Raw genomic sequence first — 23,454 nt, 5'->3', positions numbered from 1 at the left:
CGTTTCTGTCTTTTTTAATTCTTCCTTTCGCATTTAGTTTTTTGTTTCTTTTCCTCTGTTCTCTTGGGTAAAACACACGAGTATTGTTTCTACGACATTCAAGAATGCCTTTGAATATGTGAATATATTTTTCAAAAACACAAAAAATCTATTCCATATATGTATGAATATATTTTAATATATAAGTTCTAAATTACCTTTTAATAAAAACAAAAATATTTTTTCTAATTGCACAATCATTATTTTAAAAACTATCTTAGCATTTTTTAAATATTCCAACACTTTTTTATTACACGAGTATTTTTTAATAATGTACGATTTTTTATAAAAATAGGTGGAAATTTCTTTTAACATATGGAACGTTTAAATAAATTTCATGAACATTTGTTTTTCATATAGAACATTCTTCAGAAAAATATTTGGATGATTTTTTAAAAAAATGGAAGGAGATTTCTTTTAACATATGGAAACATAACATTTTTCCACACACGTTTGTTTTTGCCTGAATATGTTTTACCTATGCATTGACATTTTTTTTCCATATATTGGACTTCTCTTTTTTTCCCTCCGTTATTTTAGATAAAATAAATTTCTAATTTTACAAGATAAATGATTTTTTTAAATATGTGAACATTATTTTTCCAAAACATAAGCATCTTTTCCGAGCTATATGAACATTTCTGTTCATATACAATATTTTTTATTACTCATGTACGCCTTTTTTTTGCAAATATTTTTTGAATGGAATATATGTGCATTTCTTACACGCATGAAAAAACAATTATGAGATATGAGATTGGTTTATTATTTTTAATATGTCAAAAGACAAAATTCATGCATTTGAAATGAATTTTGTATTTTAACAAAGGTTCATATGTCTTAAAGACATGTTCATGCTTTTAAAAAACCATTCATCAGATGTAATATAATGTACTACTCCCATAAAAATAATTAAAATAATAAATAACATAGGAAAACAAAGGAAAAGGTGAAACAAGAAAATAAAAGCCCCAGAGAAAACATGAAGGAAAAATAAATAAATGAAGTGAAATGAAAAATAAAATAAGAAAGATGAGACAAGAAAATAACAGGAAAATAAAAGGAAAGAATGGAAAATAAATCAAAATAGAAAGAAAAAAACTTCTCCAATCCACATAAGGAGGGACTGTGACTACAAGAAAACAAAAAGAATACCGACATACTTCACGGGTCGAAGCTAGGGCAGTGACTACAACAAAGCAAAAAACAAAAACCGACATATTGTACCAGCCCATGTGTGGAGTTTTAGTTAACGAGCGCTAGCTATTGCTAGCAAAGAGCGAAATATAGAGTCTGTTTGGAATGCAGCAGGGCTGCCCTACCAAAATTTTGGCGGTGAGCTAGCATGAGGCACTGTTTGGATCGGAGCAGACTTTTATATCCACTCTAATTTTTTGGCCGCTTGGTTCATCTTTTATGCCTGCTTGTTGGCCTGAGCCGCGCGATGGAGGTGATGAAATCGTTTGTCAAATTATTGGCGTGCCTAATTTTGACATGCTGACCGTGGGCGCGATCCGAACAGACCCTTAGCGTAAGAGTTTTTAAATAATGAAATTTCCTTATTTAGTTTGTCACTAATTAAGAAACTTTGGATCAACCACTTGATGCATGCAGTTTTAAAGAAGTATATGGTTCATTTTTTTTGGATGTAAGGTGGAGCATGTCTTATTAGATCTTTTCGTTGCAACAAAGCATGGCATCATTGGCGTGTAGCCTCGACAGTTGACAGTGCGTGTACATGTTTCTGTAGATGTGTCAGCTGTATAATAAAATGTGGCGTGCAACCTTGACAGTTGACGATGTGTTCTTTTGTTTTGAGGCAAGAGTGTATGGTGTGAAGCGACTCTACATGGGATACTACGAGGTCAACTTTTGCTTGTTACTAAGTACTCTACATGAGTAGTTACTGGTTTATAAAGCTTAAATCCAGCAAAATGCTAGCTGCATGCGTGGTTCCCTGCCATGAGGCAAATATAACTAAGCAGACGAGTTGACCAAAGGTTTAACTATTCACCCAAAATGGCGAAGGCCGGCTAGGTTCAGATGAAATCTTCTTATTTTTTAGGTCTCGAAGTTACCCGATCCAGAGGTAAACATTTGCAACTCGCTACAAACTCATCACGTCAGATGTAGGCACATATAGTATGATAAAATCCACTCGGCAGTGCAAGTCTCATTCACCAAAATATTCCAAGTTTGTGAGCTTTGAATTCACCAGTATCTAAATGAATGTTGACTAGTCACTAAACATTTATAAACACATGCAGTGCCACTTGCGCTACTAGAATACGTATACCAGATCATCGATCGATGTAGAAGCGTATGAAAGTATATTTTATGTTTTGAGACGTACATTCATGAATGTACACATGTGCAGAGGTGGCAGTCGTGCTATCTTGGATCTCGCATACACAGTTCACGCCTTAACGCGTCAGAGTGACCTACACAGTCAGTTTCTGATTTATAAAAATTGCTATTGCTTTACGTAGGAAGTAGGCGAACAATAAGGAAAAAGGAAAGAAAGAATCATGTGTCTTCTCAACGAAAAGACAGTATCATGCCTCTTGAAATAAGAGAGAGGGCGGCCCATTTATGGAAAGAAATGGACAGAACATTTGGGTAGTTGGAATCCTTTTTCAAAATGCTGGTAGTTAGAATCCTGTCCTTTTCAGGTATTAAAGCTCTGAGCTAAGCAACAAAGAAGCTTACCAAATATGGCCTCTGATGAAAAAAAAACATGACAGATGACATCCCAGTAGAGGATCCACATGGGTCACATCCAAATTAAGACTATATATGCCGGTGCAAATTTCAGCAGAAGTCTGCCGTATAGGAAAGAGAGATGCTATAGAGTTATACTGCAACAATTAGCCAGGAGTGAACATAGTGACATGTAGACAAATGGAGTACATCAATACTTCACTAGCAAGCTAGACTATGGACCAGCTTGGACCAAAAATGACTATTTCAAAGTTGGCAAAGAATACTCAACACTTCAAGTGCGTGGAACTATCGGTGGCATCACCAAAGAGATATGATACGGTACTAGATACTTCTACACATTGCAATACTTAATGTAGACAGTGAGATGATGTACACATTGCAATACTTTATGCAGCCACTTGCAAACTGCAAGTGGAAGACCGGGACCTTGAGCCGGGCAAGCAACAACCAACACACAATATTTCTTTCCCTGTCACGTATAGCTATGTTCCACCCGTTTCCACTCCATCTTGTTACTCCTCCCTACCGTTGCTATCTTTCAGGTGATGGTAAACCTAGGAAAAATACCTTGAACTAGAAGCCAACATATGTCAGGAATTGTTTATGTATATTTACATCAAGTTGTGATCGAGGAATGAGATCGTGAATCGGCATGGTTGATAAAAATAGGTTTGCTCGGCCATAATCAAGGGCGTTAATAGAAATATGGGTGCCCCTAAAGCATTAATATAGTATGAAAATTATGTTGTCATATTGCCTAATCTAGGGCGTCAGACTCTGAACTATCTAAACTGGTTTGATGTGCGTAAAAGGGATCTAAGGGTCTCTCCAACGCCGACTATCCGTCTGCGGACTGATTCAGAGCAGTCCGCGAACAGTGATGCGGGAGCCGGCCATCCAACCTTGTTCCCTAAAACTTCCGCCCCCTTTTGAAGTCCATGAGCCCCCAAAGCCCCTAGTTTGCTTTCAGTTTGCGAAAAAAACAGACTGGTCCACGGACCGATGCGGGATGACGTTGGATGGCAAACTGCATCCGAACAGTTTAGTTCAGACGTTTGCGAAAGATTTGAGTGTCCGCTTTAAAGATGCCGTAAGATAGACCTGGCCTCCCAGCGCCCGCACATACGGGTCCTCTCTCGCAAACATTTTGTATGGACGAGTCAACAAAATGTCGACATGCCGTCTAGATGGCAGAAAACTACTCACACGTACGTACTTGCATACATCGACACTAGGCAAGATGAGCGCGCCAGCTTGTCCCGCAACCCACTCACATCAGTGACACGCACGCGAACTCAGTAAAACGGAGCGGCCTCCCCATCCACGGCAAGGCGGTGACGCCGGTGGGTGCGGGTGCCCAGCCCCGGGGGACGGGGCACACGCGCAGACGCGCTACCGCCGATCGAAAACCACATGACATGATACCAACCACAAACAGCTCCCACCGGTGACGTGCGTGAGCCAACAGAGCCGATGGATGCTTAAGCTAGCCAAAGTGATAAGTAAGTATAGGAGTAATGTAATCCAAGTGGCTGCGGCTTACGAGTTGTTGGTGTACGCACTGAAAAGGGACCGGAAACTGACAAAATTAAGAACATTGCCCACTGATCTTTTCCGCAATCAGTTAAAGAAGTCCGCAGCTTCTTAGGTTTGGCCGGCTATTACAGGCGCTTTGATTTCGCAGTTCAAGAGGATGGTGGGGACAACCTCTCTACATCTACGGGCCAGTAGGCCATGCGCCTTCCCGGTAAGGAAGAGGATAAAAAGGTGCTATCATCTATCTCGACCTGTTTCCCGAGGCGTTGGAAAGAGTCAAGCGTGCGTGTCCTGGTCGATGTGGCATCATGGCATGGTCACGTTTCGCGCCCGGATTGGCCTCCCGCTGCCGCCAGAGGGAACAGTGATGTATTTTATGCTTTCGCCTGAGAGAGAGAGAGCAGCATGGATCGATCAAAGCATACCATTCAACTTGCTCGAATCATCTGCTTTCCTTTCTCGTAGTATGTTAGAGCATCTCCAGCCGCGCCCCCAACAGGCCCTCCCTAGGCGTTTTTGCCGCGCCGGCGCCGAAAAAACGGTCCAGTCGCCCCGCAGAAGCCCGTTTTTCGTCGGCTCGGGCCGAAACTGGTGCCGGCGGACCCAGGCAGAACTCGGCGCCCTGGGCGGCGCCTGGGGCGCCGGCACAAGCGAAAAGGGCGCGTGGGCCCGCCCTGTCGGCGAGTCCAGCGCCTATTCCCGCCGTTTCTTCCCGCTTTCCCCCCACTTCCCTCCCATTTTCTCCTTTCCTCCCGCTAATCTCCCCCCCCCCCCGCTCGCCTCCCAGCCGGCCGCCATGCCACCGAAGAAGTACGTCATCCCCCGCGCGGCGGCAACCGCGACCGCCTCCGTCGCCCAGCAGAAGCAGAGGAAGCCGAGGGCGCCGCCGTCCAAGCCACCGGGCATGTCAAACGCCGAGTGGAGGGCGGAAGTTCAGCGACGGGAGGCTGTCACCGCCGACCGGCGGAACAGGGCCATCGCCAAGAAGGCCTGCAACAACGCGGCGCGCGCGGCTGCGGCTGCCTCATCGGCGGACCAAGCCGAGGCCGAGGCGACTCGCGCGGGGATGATGAATCCACCCGGCAGCCACGCCCAGTACGCGCCCTGGGGCCAGCAAGGCGTCGGCTCTCCGTCGCCGCAGCCATGGGGATCGCCCTCGCCGGGCTATGCCGACGGGGACGCGCACGGTGGGCTCAACCCAAACGTCACCTTCCCCCATGGACACCCGGCCCAGCGCACGCCCTCGCCCGCCTTCGCCGGCGTGCAGTACCCTCCATACAACTACTCGCCGCCCGCCTACGCTTCCTCCCCGACGCCCCCACAACGCCGTGGCGCGCTGCCCTTCTCGCACCTCGGCGACACCGACGAGACCGAGGCCGACATGCACGACATCATCGCGGCAGGTTCAGCCGCAGCCGCCGCGTCTCCCGGGTTCGTCACCCAGGACGAGACGGTGGATCTCAGCGGCGGCATGGACGGCGAGCTCGGCTACGTCTACGGCGAGGACGAGCAGGAGGAGCAGGAGCAGGAGGAGGAGGACGAGGAGGAGGAGGAGGAGGAGGAGCCGGCACCTGTTCCGGCGAAGGGGCACAAGAAGAAGAAGGGGGCGGCCAGGTCAGGCGAGCCGCGCATCAAGTGGGCGTCCAAGGAGGAGGAATGCCTCGCCGAAGCATGGAAAGTCGTCTGCCTCGACCCGACCACCGGCACGAACCAGAGCATCAAGGCGTACTGGGACCGCATCAAGGCTGAGTTCGACGAGCGCAAGCTCGTCGACCCCTACTTCAAAGGCGTCTACATGCAGCGTGGCTCGAAGGCGATGGCGAACCATTGGGGGCGTATCCAGGGGGCGTGCAACAAATGGCATGGGGTCGTCGCGGAGGTCGCGGCTTGCCCAGAGAGCGGCGCCAGCGTTGAGGATCAGGTATGCCACGCCGGTCTCCCGCCTCTCTTCGTCGTATGCGCCCGCCAACTGTTTGTTCCTCCGCGCAGTTGCTGCGCATGTTCGCCCTGTATCGGCAGAGCAACCGCGACGCCGAATTCAAGTACCTCCACGTTTACAAGCGCATTGACAAGTGCGAGAAGTGGGCGGAAGTCCGGCTCACCCTCGACAAGGCCAAGGAGACCTACAAGCCGGACGCACCGACTCCGGGCGTGTCAGAAGGGCAGCCGGACGGCAACAAATGTGCCAAGAAGGGGAAACACGCCGACGCGGCCACCGCTCGAGTGCAGGAGTCCATCGAGCACTGCCTCGCCGACGCACAGGCCCGGGCCGTCCTTCGTGAAGAGAAGACCAACGCGCGGTGGTTGGCGTTGATGTCGAGCAGCGCCGCCAAGCTTGACCTACTCCGGACCAACGTCGCCGCGAAGAAAAGGAACACCGACCTGGCTTTCCTGCTGGGCGGGGCGGACAAGCTCCAGAGCAACGACGAGGCGTTCAAGGCGTGGTACTTGGCGGAGCGTGGCCTCATCCTGAACCAGCTTCCCTCGAGGACGCCGCCCACGCCCACGCCGACGCCCCCGCCAAGCCCGAGCGATGATGCCGCCGAGACTCCCCGCAGCACAGAAGCCACGCCGACGCCACCAAGCACAGAGACCCCGCCAAGCCCGCGCACGCCGACTCCGCCGACGGCGGAGGCCGACCTCGCCGTCTGATGCGCACGCGCGTCCTTTCTGCTTTTTGTACGCCGAACTTTTCATCCGATCGCCGAACTTGTGGCCGCTTGATCGCCGGATTTGTGGCGTTTATTTTGTGCGCGGGAATGACTACGTTTGAATTTGCCGCGGCTGGGGAGGGGGGGGCATGGGGACGTGGCTGGGAGCTAGGTCGCCCCCAGGGGCCAATCTAGCGCCGATTCGCCCCCCGGCCGCTCTTTTTCGGCGCCCTGGGGGGCTGAACGGCTGGAGATGCTCTTATTACTCCATTCAGCATATTACTACTGACGATCTGCAAAGTGCCCTACTCTCAGTCTCTCACTCTACTCCAGCATACTAATTAACCTGGCCGATCGAACAGATTCTAAAGCAAAGCAAATGTGTTTGCTGATTGATCGCTCTAGCGCGGCATGCTATATCGACAACTACCTCATATGATCGGTTCATGACAGCCCCCCCCCCCCCCCACCCCCACACTTTATGGTTGGTCAATGTTCGCTCACTTTGATGTTGTCCTCAAGCGCGAGAGGCCCCATCCATCGGCCGAACCATTTTTGTCAATATTAATCTTCCAAAATATGAACACCTTTTCTAAGCTATATGAGCATTTATTTTCATACAATATTTTTATAAAATATAAATTTTTAATGCACAAACATTTACTTTACATATATACATATGCTTGAACAATTTTTTTTACAACACACATGGACGCTTCTTTTTGCAAATCTTTTTTTAATGAAACATATATACATTTCTTACATGCATGAGAAACAATTATGGTTTAGCATTTCTAACAGCGATGGAGAAAGTTTTCATGCTTTTTTAAAAGTATTTTGTGTGTTAAAAATGTTCATATATCTTAAAGACATGTTCAGGCCTTAAAAAAACAACTCTTCCGAAAATGTGATCATTTATCATAGGAAAATATACATGTAACACTCGCATAATAATAATTAAAATAAGAAAGAACATAGGAAAAATGAAAAGCTAAAAAAATAAAAAAAATAAAACAGAAGAGAAAAAAATAAATGAAGATAAATTAAAAACAAAAGGAAGCAAAATGAAACAACAGAAGAAAAGGAAAACAAAAATAAGAATGAAAAAACGAAAAAGAAAAAGAACAAAAAACTTCTCCAATCCACGCAGGAAGGTGAGCGCCTACAAGAAAACAAAAATAATACTAAAGTACTTCTCTGGCCCAAAACCGAAAATAATACCAAATCTAGGAGTGACAAAAAAATTTAAGAAAACAAAACCGCCATATTGGGCCTGCCCAGACAGAGAGTTTCTGTTAACGAGCGCTAGCTATTGCCCATAAAGAGCAAAATATAGGGCCTGTTTGGTATGCAGCCAGAGATGCCCTACCTAAATTTTGGCGGTGCCATCTAGCATCGGGGAGCGTTTGGATCGCAGCCAAATGTTTCTGTCCATGCTAATTTTTTGGTCGCTTGGTTCATCTTTTATGCCTGCACGTTGGCGCAAGCCGCGCGATGGAGGTGACGAAATCGTTTGCCAAATTATTGGCGAGCCCGATTTGACGGGCTGATGCGAGTGTGATCCAAATAGACCTATATGTAAAAGTTTTTTATAATTATGAAATTTTCTATTTTGTTTGTCATTAATTAAGAATGTTTTGGTCAACAACTTGATGCATGAAGTTTCTAAAAAGTATATGGTTGAAAAAAAAATTAGATGTAAAGTGGAGCATGCCTTATTAGATCTTGACAGTTGACAATGCTTGTACATGTTTCTGTAGATGTTTCAGCTGTATAATAAAATCTGGCGTACAGCCTTGACAGTTGACGATTTGTGATGTTGTTTTGAGGCAAGAGTGTATAGTGTAAGCGATTCTACATGAGTAGTTGCGATTCTGCGAGGTCAACTTTTGCTTGTTGCTATACAAGAGTAGTTACTTATTTATAAAACTTCAAATCCAGCAAAATGCCAGCTGCACGCGTGGTTCCCTGTCATGAGACAAATATAACTAAGCAAACGAGTTGACCAAAGGTTTACGTATTCACCAAGAATGGTGAAGGCCAGCTAGGTTCAGAGCAAATCTTCCTATTTTTTAGGTCTCAAAGCTACTCCCTCCGTTTCAAAATAGATGACCCAAGTTTGTACTAAAGTTAGTACAAAGTTGGGTCATCTATTTTGAAACGGAGGGAGTACCTGACCTATAGGTAAATATTTGCTATTTGCTCCAAAATATTCCAAAATAGATGCTACAATCCACTCGGTAGTTCAAGCCTCATTCACCAAAATATTCCAAGTTTGCGAGCATTGAGTTCACCAGTATCTAAATGGATGTTGACTATAGTCCACTACACAATTATAAACACAGTGCCACTTGCACTACTAGAATACGTATAGATCGATGTAGAAGCGTATGAAGTATGTTTTTAAGTTTCGAGATGTACATGCATGACTGTAAGCATGTGCATGAAGAGCTGGCAATCGTGCTATCTTGGATCTAGGAGAACAGAGTGACTTGTGCTGTAGACGGTGGGTGACCTATACAATCACAGTCAGTTTGCGATTTATAAAATTTGCCGCTGCTTTACGTAGGAAGTAGGCGAATAAGGCGGCCCTCTTTGGAAGTTAACAAGAAAGAAAGAATCATGTGTGATTTCCACCCCAAAAAAAGTGTTTGAAAGGATGGCACTTGTAACTGCAAGTATCCTGCCCCTTGAAATAAGAGAAAGGGCAGCCCATTTGTGGAAAGAGACAGAACATTTGGGTAGCTGGAATCCTTTTTGAAAATGTTGGTAGTTGGAATCCTGTCCTTTTCAGGTATTAAAGCTCTGAGCTAATAAGAAACAGAGGAACTTACCAAATATGGCCTCTGATGACATCCCAGCAGAGGATCCACATGGGTCACATCCAAATTAAGACAATGTATGTTGGTGCAAATTTCAGCAGAAGTCTGCCATGCAGCAAAGAGAGATGCTATAGAACTATACTGCAACCATTAACCAGGGGTGAACATAGATATATACCACATGCTAACATAGTGGCAATACATAAATACTTCCTCCGTAAAGAAATATAAGAGCGTTTAGATCACTACTTTAATATGCTAAACACTCTTATATTTTTCTACGGATGGAGTACTTCACTAGCAAGTTTAGATTATGGACTAGCTTGGACCAAAAATGACCATTTCGAAGTTGGCAAGCAATACCCACATTTCGAGTGCCTAGAATTATCGGTGGCATCACCAAAGAGATATGATACGGTACTAGATACTTCTACACATTGCAATACTCAATGCAGACACTGAGATGATGTCCACGTCCAAAATACTTAATGCAGCCACTTGCAAGCTGCAAGTGGAAGACGGGGACCTTGATCAAGCAACAACCAACACACAATATTTCTTTCCCCGTCACGTATAGCTATGTTCCACCCGTTTCTACCCCATATTGTTACTCCTCCCTCCCGTTGCCTTGCGCTGGCCCTATCTTTCAGGTGATGTTTTTTTTTTGCGAAGATCTTTCAGGTGATGTAAACCTAGGAAAATTGCCTTGAACTAGAAGCCAACATATGCTACGAATAGTTTATGTAAATTTACATCTAGTTGTGACTGAGGACTGGGAACTTGAATCGGGATGGTTGGTAGAAATATGGGTTCGCCGGATAGATGGTGGGCGCATGTTATCAATTTATTTTATCGTGTTACTTTAAAATATTACCGTGTTACAATATTTACTGCGTCATGTATGGTTACAAGATTATCATTACTATGTCTTTGCTAGTCAAATAATGTGGACATGTCATGCGACAAGGTGAATAGCCCAGTGTTTTTCACATTAAATTGTCATGCTACAAGCTAATCTCCTGGACCATGCATCTCAGGAGGAAATTTGTGTCGCGGTGTTTCGAATGGAACAACAACAAAGCTTTAGGGTCAGACTGCTTTTTGACAGAGTTTTAACGACTTATGGCCCTCCGTGCCACAGCAAACACGACCCACTGGGAACGAGCACTCCTTGAAGATGTTGCGATCGTGCATTTAGTTTTAGCAGTTGTCTCCCATGCCCGCTGGCAGCTGCTTGTTGGGGCCAGGAGACGATGGAGGAGAGAAAGATGGGGGACGCCGGGGCCTAGATGGCAACCCGCGGCTCGCCGGCTGAACGCTGGTGGTGGGGTGGCAGCCGGCAGGAAGAACTCTCCTGTAGGTGCTAGACAGGTCCAAGGCGAGCTATCGCCGACCTGAATTCGAGAACTCATCCTTCTATAGAATTCATTATCAATTATTGTCCGATATAGGCCTATATAAACAAGCTAAAATATTTTTTTCTGGAATGTTGGCAGGAGAGCTGCTAAATTCATTGATCAGAAAGAGGCATTACAAGTAACACCCCAAGGAGGAATGCACCGCATAAGGCGAGTGCTAAAAAAGAAGAAATGAAAAGAGGTTGCTTAGTTTATCAAGGAAAACCGGGCAAAAACCTAAACAGCGCCTAACAAGACTAGGCCTAAAGCACCACAACATATACAACACGTCAGAAGGCCAACACCCCACAACACACCCGACCGGGCACTCGAGCGCTTTCGCCGCTACCAAAGTGCACACCGCAAACCGTTGTATCAATCCGGGCTGCCACTAGCATATCCTCAAAACTCGGCGACATCAAAGAGGAACGCTATGTCCGATAGAGCAAACATATGCCGCTTCAATCCCGCGCTTCAATCCCGCGAGCTTGGCTGACATAACTCGCCTGACGCACATTGCATGTGGAGGGTGCTTCTGCTGCTCTCATGGAGATGCTACACGAGCCGTCGCCAACCAAATACACAAGCCCTGAGTCCCTCTAACCGGGTCTATCTTCAAGACGATGTCCTCAAGAGGAGACACGGCACCAAGCAAAGCCGAAAGCGTCGTCATCGTCTGACCCGGGAGACCGGATCTAGGGTTTCCCCTGAAGAATGTCAGGCAAGGGAAGGGAGGGACTGCAAAATCGATGCCTCCAACAAGGGGACGGCACCTGTAGGCGCCGCCATCGATTGCTCCGGCCACAACCGGAGTGCGGCTTTCACCGGCAGCCTCACCCACCCAAACCTGTGACCCAGCCAGCTCTTCCTGCATACCAATTCCATGGCGCACAAGCACTGTTTTACATCTCACCCTCGGGCCGCGCCCAGGAGGTCGCCGGCCAGCTACCCCGACAGATCTGGACCGGGAAAGCCAAGTGCGCGCCGCACAAGCAGATCCGCCCAGATCGGGCTCAGCCCCTGCTCACCACGCCCAGGAGCTTGACGCTCCCGCGACGCCCACGCGCCTCTGCGTAGCTCTGGCCCGTCCCGTGCCCAGCCGCCTGCCAAACCCGCCGCCGCGACTGTGGCATGCCAGATCCACGCGCGCCCGCACGGCAGCGCCCCCCAGTCCGCGCCCGCATTGCCCAGCCTTCGGCTAGCCAGGCCGCGACGCCCCGCCTCCAGCGCCCGCCAAGCCGCGCTCGCGCTCACACCGCCGAGCGCCTCCTTCGCCCAGGGGAGCAGACCCGCGCAGCTCCAGGTCCAGGCGGGAGGGAAGAGAAGGCCCGCCGCCGCCTGTTAGAATATAAACTGTATAGGGATAGGAAAGTGGTTTAACTTGTATCCCTGTCTATCTCTTCTTCTCTCCCGTATCTTTTGTAACCTCTCGAGAGGATCATGATCGATCTCTCTCAAACTTGTACATCAAGGCTTTGGCCATATATATACATTGCGGCCCGAGACAAAGGGTTCTACGCTTCCTCATATGGTCATCAGAGCCCTTCCTCTCGTACGTCTAGCCCTCGAGAAGAAATCCATCTAGTTGATCGAAAAAAGAGAGGAACCGAGATCGAGAAGAGAGGTAACCATGTCAGGCACCACGCCGTCCACCGCTGCTGCCACCATGTCCGCATCCACCATGAGCGCCCTGTCCACTTTATCCACACCTTCCACTTTTGCCTCATCTTCCACCTCCAGCAGCTCGCCCTCTCTCGGTCTGCCTCCATTAGAGAAGCTTACGAGGACGAACTTTCTCCTCTGGAAGGCTATCGTGCTACCTCAGATCAAAGGAGCATAGATGGAGCACTTCCTCGACGCCACAAGTCCGGCGCCCCCTGCCACCATCACCATCAACAACAATGGGACGGAAGAGCAGGTCTTCAACTACGCCAGATCGATCTGGTTTGCGCAGCAGCAACAGGTACAAGGGTACCTCATGGGGTCTCTGTCTCGAGAGGTCCTTGCCCAAGTTGCGATGCTCCAGACTCCAGCCGAGGTATGGAATGTTGGAAATATGCCCTAGAGGCAATAATAAATGGTTATTATTATATTTCTTTGTTCATGGTAATTGTCTATTATTCATGCTATAATTGTATTGTCCGGAAATCGTGATACATGTGTGAATACATAGACCACAACCTGTCCCTAGTAAGCCTCTAGTTGACTAGCTCGTTGATCAACAGATAGTCACGGTTTCCTGACTATGGACATTGGATGTCATTGATAACGGGATCACATCATTAGGAGAATGATGTGATGGACAAGACCCAATCCTAAGCATAGCATAAAAGATCGTGTAGTTTCGTTTGCTAGAGCTTTTCCAATGTCAAGTATCTTTTCCTTAGACCATGAGATCGTGCAACTCCCGGATACCGTAGGAGTGCTTTGGGTGTGCCAAACATCACAACATAACTGGGTGACTATAAAGGTGCACTACGGGTATCTCCGAAAGTGTCTGTTGGGTTGGCATGGATCGAGACTGGGATTTGTCGCTCCGTGTGACGGAGAGGTATCTCTGGGCCCACTCGGTAATGCATCATCATAATGAGCTCAATGTGACTAAGGCGTTAGTCACGGGATCATGCATTGCGGTACGATTAAAGAGACTTGCCGGTAACGAGATTGAACAAGGTATTGGGATACCGACGATCGAATCTCGGGCAAGTAACATACCGATTGACAAAGGGAATTGCATACAGATTGATTGAATCCTCGACACCGTGGTTCATCCGATGAGATCATCGTGGAGCATGTGGGAGCCAACATGGGTATCCAGATCCCGCTGTTGGTTATTGACCGGAGAGGCGTCTCAGTCATGTCTACATGTCTCCCGAACCCGTAGGGTCTACACACTTAAGGTCCGGTGACGCTAGGGTTGTAGAGATATATGTATGCGGAAACCCGAAAGTTGTTCGGAGTCCCGGATGAGATCCCGGATGTCACGAGAGGTTCCGGAATGGTCCGGAGGTGAAGAATTATATATAGGAAGTCCAGTTTCGGCCACCGGGAAAGTTTCGGGGGTTATCGGTATTGTACCGGGACCACCGGAAGGGCCCCGGGGGTCCACCGGGTGGGGCCACCTGTCCCGGAGGGCCCCGTGGGCTGAAAGTGGAAGGGAACCAGCCCCTAGTGGGCTGGGGCGCCCCCTTTGGGCCTCCCCCTGCGCCTAGGGTTGGGAACCCTAGGGGGGAGTTCCCCCTTGCCTTGGGGGGCAAGGCACCCCTTCCCCACACTTGGCCGCCGCCCCCCCTTGGATCTGATCTCCAGGGCCGGCGCCCCCCCCAGGGGGCCTATATAAAGGGGGGGGAGGGAGGGTAGCACACAACAGCCTTGGGCGCCTCCCTCCTCCCCTGCAACACCTCTCTCTCTCTCGTAGAAGCTCGGCGTAGCCCTGCGGAGACCCGCTACATCCACCACCACGCCGTCGTGCTGCTGGATCTCCATCAACCTCTCCTTCCCCCTTGCTGGATCAAGAAGGAGGAGACGTCGCTGCACCGTACGTGTGTTGAATGCGGAGGTTTCGTCCGTTCGGCACTCGGTCATCGGTGATTTGGATCACGGCGAGTACGACTCCGTCATCCACGTTCATTGGAACGCTTCCGCTCGCGATCTACAAGGGTATGTAGATGCACTCCCTTCCCCTCGTTGCTAGTACACTCCATAGATGCATCTTGGTGAACGTAGGAAAATTTTCAAATTATGCTACAATTCCCAACAGTGGTATCAGAGCCAGGCCTATGCGTAGTTACTATGCACGAGTAGAACACAAAGCAGTTGTGGGCGTTGAGTTTGCCAATTCTTCTTGCCGCTACTAGTCGTTTCTTGTTTCGGCGGCATTGTAGGATGAAGCGGCCCGGACCGACCTTACACGTACGCTTACGTGAGACTGGTTCCACCGACTGACATGCACAAGTTGCATAAGGTGGCTAGCGGGTGTCTGTCTCTCCTACTTTAGTCGGAACGGATTCGATGAAAAGGGTCCTTATGAAGGGTAAATAGAAATTGGCAAATCACGTTGTGGTCATACGTAGGTAAGAAACGTTCTTGCTAGAAACCTACAAACCACGTAAAAAACTTGCAACAACAATTAGAGGACGTCTAACTTGTTTTTGCAGCAAGTGCTATGTGATGTGATATGGCCAGAAGATGTGATGAATGATATATGTGATGTATGAGATTGATCATATTCTTGTAATAGGAATCACGACTTCCATGTCGATGAGTATGACAACCGGCAGGAGCCATAGGAGTTGTCTTTATTATTTTGTATGACCTGCGTGTCATTGAATAACGCCATGTAAATTACTTTACTTTGTTGCTAAACGCGTTAGCCATAGAAGTAGAAGTAATCGTTGGCGTGACGACTTCATGAAGACACAATGATGGAGATCATGATGATGGAGATCATGGTGTCATGCCGGTGACAAAGATGATCATGGTGCCTCGAAGATGGAGATCAAAGGAGCATGATGATATTGGCCATATCATGTCACTATTTGATTGCATGTGATGTTTATCATGTTTTTGTATCTTATTTGCTTAGAACGACGGTAGCAAGTAGGATGATCCCTTATAATAATTTCAAGAAAGTGTTCACCCTAACTGTGCACCGTTGCGAAGGTTCGTTGTTTCGAAGCACCACGTGATGATCGGGTGTGATAGATTCTAACGTTCGAATACAACGGGTGTTGACGAGCCTAGCATGTACAGACATGGCCTTGGAACACACGCAATACACTTAGGTTCACTTGACGAGCCTAGCATGTACAGACATGGCCTCGGAACACGGAGGACCGAAAGGTCGAGCATGAGTCGTATAGAAGATACGATCAACATGGAGATGTTCACCGATCTTGACTAGTCCGTCTCACGTGATGATCGAACACGGCCTAGTCAAATTCGGATCATGTTTCACTTAGATGACTAGAGGGATGTCAATCTGAGTGGGAGTTCATTAAATAATTTGATTATATGAACTTAATTATCATGAACTTAGTCTAAATCTTTACACTATGTATTGTAGATCAAATGGCCCACATTGTCCTCAATTTCAACGCGTTCCTAGAGAAAACCAAGCTGAAAGATGATGGCAGCAACTATACGGACTGGGTCCGGAACCTGAGGATCATCCTCATAGCAGCCAAGAAAGATTATGTCCTAGAAGCACCGCTAGGTGAAGCACCAATCCCTGAGAACCAAGACGTTATGAACGCTTGGCAGCAGCGTGCTGATGATTACTCCCTCGTTCAGTGCGGCATGCTTTACAGCTTAGAACCGGGTCTCCAAAAGCGTTTTGAGAAACATGGAGCATATGAGATGTTCGAGGAGCTGAAACTGGTTTTTCAAGCTCATGCCTGGGTCGAGAGATATGATGTCTCCGACAAGTTCTTCAGCTGTAAAATGGAGGAGAACAGTTCTGTTAGTGAGCACATACTCAGAATGTCTGGGTTGCACAACCGCTTGTCTCAGCTGGGAGTTAATCTCCCGGATGATGCGGTCATTGACAGAATCCTCCAGTCGCTTCCACCAAGCTACAAGAGCTTTGTGATGAACTACAATATGCAGGGGATGGAAAAGACCATTCCCGAGGTATATTCAATGCTGAAATCAGCTGAGGTAGAGATCAGAAAAGAACATCAAGTGTTGATGGTGAATAAAACCACTAAGTTCAAGAAGGGCAAGGGTAAGAAGAACTTCAAGAAGGATGGCAAGGGAGTTGCCACGCCCGGTAAGCCAGTTACCGGGAAGAAGTCAAAGAATGGACCCAAGCCCGAGACTGAGTGCTTTTATTGCAAGGGAAGTGGTCACTGGAAGCGGAACTGCCCCAAATATTTAGCGGACAAGAAGAAGGCCGGCAACACCCAAGGTATATGTGATATACAAGTAATTGATGTGTACCTTACCAGTACTCGTAGTAGCTCCTGGGTATTTGATACTGGTGCGGTTGCTCATATTTGTAACTCAAAGCAGGAACTACGGAATAAACGGAGACTGGCAAAGGACGAGGTGACGATGCGCGTCGGGAATGGTTCCCAGGTCGATGTGATCGCCGTTGGCACGCTACCTCTGCATCTACCCACGGGATTAGTTTTAAACCTCAATAATTGTTATTTAGTGCCATCTTTGAGCATGAACATTGTATCTGGATCTCGTTTAATTCGAGATGGCTACTCATTTAAATCTGAGAATAATGGTTGTTCTATTTATTTGAGAGATATGTTTTATGGTCATGCCCCGCTGGTCAATGGTTTATTTTTGATGAATCTCGAACGTGATGTTACACATGTTCATAGTGTGAATACCAAAAGATGTAAAGTTGATAACGATAGTCCCACATACTTGTGGCACTGCCGCCTTGGTCACATTGGTGTCAAGCGCATGAAGAAGCTCCATGCAGATGGACTTTTGGAGTCTCTTGATTACGAATCATTTGACACGTGCGAACCATGCCTCAGTGGTAAGATGACCAAGACTCCGTTCTCCGGAACAATGGAGCGAGCAACCAACTTATTGGAAATCATACATACCGATGTGTGTGGTCCAATGAGTGTTGAGGCTCGCGGAGGATATCGTTATGTTCTCACTCTCACTGATGATTTAAGTAGATATGGGTATGTCTACCTAATGAAACACAAGTCTGAAACCTTTGAAAAGTTCAAGGAATTTCAGAGTGAAGTCGAGAATCAACGTGACAGAAAAATAAAATTCTTACGATCAGATCGTGGTGGAGAATATTTAAGTCACGAATTTGGTACACACTTAAGGAAATGTGGAATAGTTTCACAACTCACGCCGCCTGGAACACCTCAAAGAAATGGTGTGTCCGAACGTCGTAATCGCACTCTATTGGATATGGTGCGATCTATGATGTCTCTTACCGATTTACCACTCTCATTTTGGGGTTATGCTTTAGAGACTGCCGCATTCACTTTAAATAGGGCACCGTCTAAATCCGTTGAGACGACACCGTATGAATTATGGTTTGGGAAGAAACCTAAGCTGTCGTTTCTAAAAGTTTGGGGATGCGATGCTTATGTCAAGAAATTTCAACCTGAAAAGCTCGAACCCAAATCGGAAAAATGCGTCTTCATAGGATACCCTAAGGAAACTATTGGGTATACCTTCTACCTCAGATCCGAAGGCAAGATCTTCGTTGCCAAGAACGGGTCCTTTCTAGAGAAGGAGTTTCTCTCGAAAGAATTGAGTGGGAGGAAAGTGGAACTTGATGAGGTGATAGTCACCCCTTCCGAACCGGAAAGTAGCGCAGCACGGGAAAATGTTCCTGTGGTGCCTACACCGACTGGGGAGGAAGTTAATGATGATGATCATGAAGCTTCAGATCAAGTTGCTGAACTTCGTAGGTCCACAAGGACACGTTCCGCACCAGAGTGGTACGGCAACCCTGTCCTGGAAATCATGTTGTTAGACAACGGTGAACCTTCGAACTATGAAGAAGCGATGGCGGGCCCAGATTCCGACAAATGGCTAGAAGCCATGAAATCCGAGATAGAATCCATGTATGAAAACAAAGTATGGACTTTGACTGACTTGCCCGATGAGCGGCGAGCCATAGAAAACAAATGGATCTTTAAGAAGAAGACGGATGCAGATGGTAATGTGACCATCTACAAAGCTCGACTTGCCGCTAAGGGTTATCGACAAGTTCAAGGGGTTGACTACGATGAGACTTTCTCACCCGTAGCGAAGCTGAAGTCCGTCCGAATCATGTTAGCAATTGCCGCATACTATGATTATGAGATATGGCAGATGGACGTCAAAACGGCATTCCTTAACGGCTTCCTTAAGGAAGAGTTGTATATGATGCAGCCGGAAGGTTTTGTCGATCCTAAGAATGCTAACAAAGTATGCAAGCTCCAACGCTCAATCTATGGGCTGGTGCAAGCATCTCGGAGTTGGAACATTCGCTTTGATGAGATGATCAAAGCGTTTGGGTTTACACAGACTTATGGAGAAGCCTGTGTTTACAAGAAAGTGAGTGGGAGCTCTGTAGCATTTCTCATATTATATGTGGATGACATATTATTGATGGGAAATGATATAGAATTCTTGGAGAGTATAAAGGCCTATTTGAATAAGTGTTTTTCAATGAAGGACCTTGGAGAAGCTGCTTATATATTAGGCATCAAGATCTATAGAGATAGATCAAGACGCCTCATTGGTCTTTCACAGAGTACATACCTTGACAAGATATTGAAGAAGTTCAGTATGGATCAGTCCAAGAAGGGGTTCTTGCCTGTATTGCAAGGTGTGCAATTGAGCACGGCTCAATGCCCGACCACGGCAGAAGATATAGAACAGATGAGTGTCATCCCCTATGCCTCGGCCATAGGGTCTATTATGTATGCCATGCTGTGTACCAGACCTGATGTAAACCTTGCCGTAAGTTTGGTAGGAAGGTACCAAAGTAATCCCGGCAAGGAACACTGGACAGCGGTCAAGAATATCCTGAAGTACCTGAAGAGGACTAAGGATATGTTTCTCGCTTATGGAGGTGACGAAGAGCTCGTCGTAAAGGGTTACGTCGAGGCTAGCTTCGACACAGATCTGGATGACTCGAAGTCACAGACCGGATACGTGTATATTTTGAATAGAGGAGCAGTAAGCTGGTGCAGTTGCAAGCAAAGCGTCGTGGCGGGATCTACATGTGAAGCGGACTACATGGCAGCCTCAGAGGCAGCACAGGAAGCAGTCTGGATGAAGGAGTTCATTACCGACCTAGGGGTGATTCCCAATGCGTCGGGCCCAATGACTCTCTTCTGTGACAACACTGGAGCTATTGCCCTTGCGAAGGAGCCCAGGTTTCACAAGAAGACCAGGCATATCAAGCGTCGCTTCAACTCCATTTGTGAAAGTGTTCAAAATGGAGACATAGATATTTGTAAAGTACACACGGACCTGAATGTAGCAGATTCGTTGACTAAACCTCTCCCTAGGGCAAAACATGATCAACACCAGGACGCAATGGGTGTTCGATTCATCACAATGTAACTAGATTATTGACTCTAGTGCAAGTGGGAGACTGTTGGAAATATGCCCTAGAGGCAATAATAAATGGTTATTATTATATTTCTTTGTTCATGGTAATTGTCTATTATTCATGCTATAATTGTATTGTCCGGAAATCGTGATACATGTGTGAATACATAGACCACAACCTGTCCCTAGTAAGCCTCTAGTTGACTAGCTCGTTGATCAACAGATAGTCACGGTTTCCTGACTATGGACATTGGATGTCATTGATAACGGGATCACATCATTAGGAGAATGATGTGATGGACAAGACCCAATCCTAAGCATAGCATAAAAGATCGTGTAGTTTCGTTTGCTAGAGCTTTTCCAATGTCAAGTATCTTTTCCTTAGACCATGAGATCGTGCAACTCCCGGATACCGTAGGAGTGCTTTGGGTGTGCCAAACGTCACAACGTAACTGGGTGACTATAAAGGTGCACTACGGGTATCTCCGAAAGTGTCTGTTGGGTTGGCATGGATCGAGACTGGGATTTGTCGCTCCGGTGACGGAGAGGTATCTCTGGGCCCACTCGGTAATGCATCATCATAATGAGCTCAATGTGACTAAGGCGTTAGTCACGGGATCATGCATTGCGGTACGAGTAAAGAGACTTGCCGGTAACGAGATTGAACAAGGTATTGGGATACCGACGATCGAATCTCGGGCAAGTAACATACCGATTGACAAAGGGAATTGCATACGGATTGATTGAATCCTCGACACCGTGGTTCATCCGATGAGATCATCGTGGAGCATGTGGGAGCCAACATGGGTATCCAGATCCCGCTGTTGGTTATTGACCGGAGAGGCGTCTCGGTCATGTCTACATGTCTCCCGAACCCGTAGGGTCTACACACTTAAGGTCCGGTGACGCTAGGGTTGTAGAGATATATGTATGCGGAAACCCGAAAGTTGTTCGGAGTCCCGGATGAGATCCCGGACGTCACGAGAGGTTCCGGAATGGTCCGGAGGTGAAGAATTATATATAGGAAGTCCAGTTTCGGGGGTTATCGGTATTGTACCGGGACCACCGGAAGGGTCCCGGGGGTCCACCGGGTGGGGCCACCTGTCCCGGAGGGCCCCGTGGGCTGAAAGTGGAAGGGAACCAGCCCCTAGTGGGCTGGGGCGCCCCCTTTGGGCCTCCCCCTGCGCCTAGGGTTGGGAACCCTAGGGGGGAGTTCCCCCTTGCCTTGGGGGGCAAGGCACCCCTTCCCCACACTTGGCCGCCGCCCCCCCTTGGATCTGATCTCCAGGGCCGGCGCCCCCCCAGGGGGCCTATATAAAGGGGGGGAGGGAGGGCAGCACACAATAGCCTTGGGCGCCTCCCTCCTCCCCTGCAACACCTCTCTCTCTCTCGTAGAAGCTCGGCGTAGCCCTGCGGAGACCCGCTACATCCACCACCACGCTGTCGTGCTGCTGGATCTCCATCAACCTCTCCTTCCCCCTTGCTGGATCAAGAAGGAGGAGACGTCGCTGCACCGTACGTGTGTTGAACGCGGAGGTGCCGTCCGTTCGGCACTCGGTCATCGGTGATTTGGATCACGGCGAGTACGACTCCGTCATCCACGTTCATTGGAACGCTTCCGCTCGCGATCTACAAGGGTATGTAGATGCAGTCCCTTCCCCTCGTTGCTAGTACACTCCATAGATGCATCTTGGTGAACGTAGGAAAATTTTAAAATTATGCTACGATTCCGAACATGGAACTCCATCCATGCCATGTTTGCTGCGCAAACACAAGCGCAGAAGATCAACACGAGGATGGCGCTCACCAATCTGCAGAAAGGTAATCTAACCATGGCAGAATATCTTGGGAAAATTAAAACCCTTACAATGAAGTTGCCTGCGCTGGTGCACCGCTCGGAGACGCCGAGATCATCTCCCACGTCATAGCCGGCCTCGACATCGACTACAACCCTGTGATCTTGGCTTTGGCTGCGCGGGTCGAACCTGTTACGGTTCAGGAGCTGTATAGTCAGCTTCTGAGCTTTGACGCCCGCCTCAGCATGCTTCAAGGAGGAAATCTGCGCCAGTCCTCCGTCAATGTCGCTTCCCGCAGACGTGGTCGTGGGCGTGGATAGCAGTGGCGCGGACGTGGAAACAGCAGCGGCAGCGGGCGCAGTGGTAACCAGGGCCAGGCTCACCCTGGTGACCGCGGCAACAACAGCTACAACAGCGGCTACAACAACAACAATCGTCGGCCTAGATGTCAGCTGTGCAAGAAACCGGGCCATGAAGTCATTGACTGCTGGCACCGGTATGATGAGGACTTCGTGCCTGATACAAAGCATGCAGCTGCAGCCATGCGGGAGCACGGCGGAGCTGATGGTGACACGGTCTGGTACGCTGATTCCGGAGCTACGGACCATGTCACGAACGAGCTAGAGAAGCTTGCTCTCCGAGAGAGGTATCACGGCAATGATCAGATTCACACCGCAAGCGGTGGAGGTATGGACATCGCTCACATTGGTCAATCTTCTATTAATTCCTAGCCTTAAACGTGGTCTTATCCTTAAAGATGTCCTTCATGTTCCTCAAGCCGATAAAAATCTAGCTTCCATGTCTCGTTTAACCTCCAACAATAATGTTTTCTTTGAAACTCATCCTACCTATTTTTTCATAAAGGATCGGGCAACGAAGGAGCTCATTCATCACGGTAGATGCATTGGAGGATTATATCCCATCACATCAAGAGTCTTTGATCGAAAGCGTCATCGTCAAGTTTATTCTGCCATCAAGCCCTCCTTAGCCAAATGGCACCAAAGATTAGGTCATCCTTCTTCAAATATAGTCAAGCAAGTAGTCAATAAAGGCAATCTTTCATTGTCACGTAGTCCCGAAAGTGAGTCAGTTTGTGAAGCTTGTCAATGTGCAAAGAGTCACCAACTTCCTTATCCTTTGTCAAATAGTGTGTCTCATGCTTCTTTAGAGCTTATTTTCAGTGATGTATGGGGTCATGCAAGAGATTCTTTTGGTCGAAAGAAATACTATGTCAGTTTTATTGATGATTATAGCAAATTCACATGGATATATTTGCTTAAGTTCAAATCTGAAGTCTTTTCTGTTTTTCAAGAATTCCAAAAACTTGTTGAAAGACAATTTGATAGAAAGATCCTTGCAGTCCAAAGTGACTGGGGAGGAGAATATGAGAAACTCAACTATTTCTTCCGTAGCATTGGCATTATTCATCATGTCTCTTGTTCTCATGCTC

General features: G+C 47.5%; 1 pseudogene; it reads left to right on the top strand.

Moving 5' to 3' along the window:
• The first annotated feature begins 22,099 nt into the window (after positions 1 to 22,099).
• Positions 22,100 to 22,238, top strand: LOC123171738 (uncharacterized; annotated as a pseudogene).
• Positions 22,239 to 23,454: the final 1,216 nt, after the last annotated feature.

Source organism: Triticum aestivum, chromosome 7D, assembly GCF_018294505.1.
Source record: "Triticum aestivum cultivar Chinese Spring chromosome 7D, IWGSC CS RefSeq v2.1, whole genome shotgun sequence".
Classification (NCBI taxonomy): Eukaryota; Viridiplantae; Streptophyta; class Magnoliopsida; order Poales; family Poaceae; genus Triticum; species Triticum aestivum.
The sequence above is the reverse complement of the archived record's forward strand: the minus strand, read 5'-3'. Positions and strand labels throughout refer to the sequence as shown.